The sequence below is a fragment of the Mus caroli genome, chromosome 3 (genome assembly GCF_900094665.2).
Source record: "Mus caroli chromosome 3, CAROLI_EIJ_v1.1, whole genome shotgun sequence".
NCBI lineage: Eukaryota > Metazoa > Chordata > Mammalia > Rodentia > Muridae > Mus > Mus caroli.
In genome coordinates this window covers 100,277,969-100,280,132 of record NC_034572.1, presented here as the reverse complement: position 1 = coordinate 100,280,132, position 2,164 = coordinate 100,277,969, and the positions used below count along the sequence as shown (strand labels likewise).

General features: G+C 39.7%; 1 protein-coding gene and 1 pseudogene across 1 annotated transcript in view; one reads left to right on the top strand and one right to left on the bottom strand.

Annotated features, from left to right (window-relative positions):
• LOC110290980 overlaps window positions 1–762 on the top strand; it is a 1,468-nt pseudogene extending 706 nt beyond the window's left edge.
• LOC110291901 (chitinase-like protein 4) overlaps window positions 1–2,164 on the bottom strand; it is a 43,941-nt gene that overhangs the window by 30,251 nt on the left and 11,526 nt on the right. The gene's annotated exons all lie outside the window — the stretch shown is intronic.

Here is a 2,164-nt window from a genome sequence, read left to right as displayed (position 1 = left end):
TAGTTGAAACCCCTCTGCTCCATCCAGAGAGGTTTGTTAACCTTGGAATCGAGCCTCCAAAGGGTGTACTGCTGTTTGGGCCACCATGCACAGGCAAGACACTCTGTGCTAGGGCAGTTGCGAATCGGACTGATGCTTGCTTCATTCGAGTTATTGGGTCTGAGCTCGTACAGAAATACGTCGGCGAGGGAGCTCGAATGGTACGTGAGCTTTTTGAAATGGCCAGGACAAAAAAAGCCTGCCTTATTTTCTTTGATGAAATTGATGCCATTGGAGGGGCTCGGTTTGACGATGGCGCTTGGGGTGACAATGAAGTGCAGAGAACCATGCTGGAGCTCATCAATCAGTTGGATGGCTTTGATCCTCGAGGCAACATCAAGGTGCTCATGGCCACTAACCGCCCTGACACTCTGGACCCAGAGCTCATGAGACCGGGGAGACTGGACAGGAAGATTGAGTTCAGCTTACCTGACTTAGAGGGTCAAACGCACATCTTTAAGATTCACGCTCGCTCAATGAGTGTGGAAAGAGACATTCGATTTGAGCTGTTGGCCCGCCTGTGTCCAAACAGTACCGGAGCGGAGATTAGAAGTGTTTGCACAGAAGCTGGTATGTTTGCAATCCGAGCACGGAGAAAAATTGCTACAGAGAAGGACTTCTTAGAAGCTGTAAATAAGGTCATCAAGTCTTACGCCAAATTCAGCGCTACTCCCCGCTACATGACATACAATTGAGCCCCAGGGTTCTGAGTGAAAGAACTTCCTGTGCTTTTGTAACTTGTTGCCACCGCACAAAAATAAAAGATTTAAAAACTGTAAAAAAAAAAAAAAAGACATAGACTAACACACTTGATATGTAAACAGGACCCAGCATTTTGCTGCACACTGGAAACATACCTCAGTGACAAAGACAGAGACACTACCTGAGAGTAAAAGGTTGGAAAATAATTTTCCAAGCAAATGTTCCCAAGAAAGAAGCTGGAGTAGCCATTCTAATATTGAATAAATAAAATATTAACCAAAATTTATCAAAAAAGTTAAGGAAGGACACTTCATACCCATCAGAGGAAAAGTCTACCAAGATGAACTCTCAATTCTGAACATCTATGCTCCAAATATTCGTTCATCCAAATTCATAAAAGAAACTTCACTAAAGCTCAAAGCACACATTGCACCACGGTATACAACAATGGTGGGAGACTTCAACACCCCACTATCATCACTCTCATCATGGAAACAGAAACCAAACAGAGGCACAATGAAACTAACAGAAGTTTTGAACCAAATGTATCTAACAGATATTTATAGAACATTTGATCCTAAAGCATAAGAATATACCATCTTCTTAGCACCTCCAGGTGCCTTCTCTAAAATTGGCCATATAATTGGTCACAAAACAGGCCTCAACAGGTACATGAAGATGGAAATAATCCCATGCACCCTATCAGAGTCACCATGGACTAAGGCTGGTCTTACATACCAACAAAAACAAGGGAAAGCACACATATACATGAAAGCTGAATAACAATCTACTCCGTGATAACTTGGTCAAGGAAGAAATAAAGACATTAAATGCTCTTTAGAATTTAATGAAAATGAAGACACATCATACCAAAAATTATGGGATACCATGAAGACAGTGCTAAGAGGAAAACTCACAGCTCTAAGTACCTCCAAAAATAAATTGAAGAGAGCTTAGAGTAGCAGCTTGACAGCACACCTGAAAGCTCTAGAATAAAAAAAAGCAAATACACACAAGAGGAGTAGAGGGCAGGAAGCAATCAAATGTTGGGCTGATATGAATCAAATAGAAATAAAAAAAAATATAAAATAGCAAAAAAACCAGGAACTGGGTCTTTGAGAAAATCAACAAGGTAGATAAACCCTTAGCCAAACTAAGCAGAGGGCACAGAGACAGTATCCAAACTGATAAAATCAGAAATGAAAAGGGAGACACAACAATGAAATATATCTTAAATAATTATTCTGTTTGTTGAATATTAACACTTGGAAATATTAAAATCATGTTCTACAAACATCATGGAACTATTATTGACAATTTTTCTCACTGTGCTTGAAATTAGCATTTTCTTTTTTTTTTTAACATTTTTTTATTACGTATTTTCCTCAATTACATTTCCAATGGTATCCCAAAAGTCCCCCAT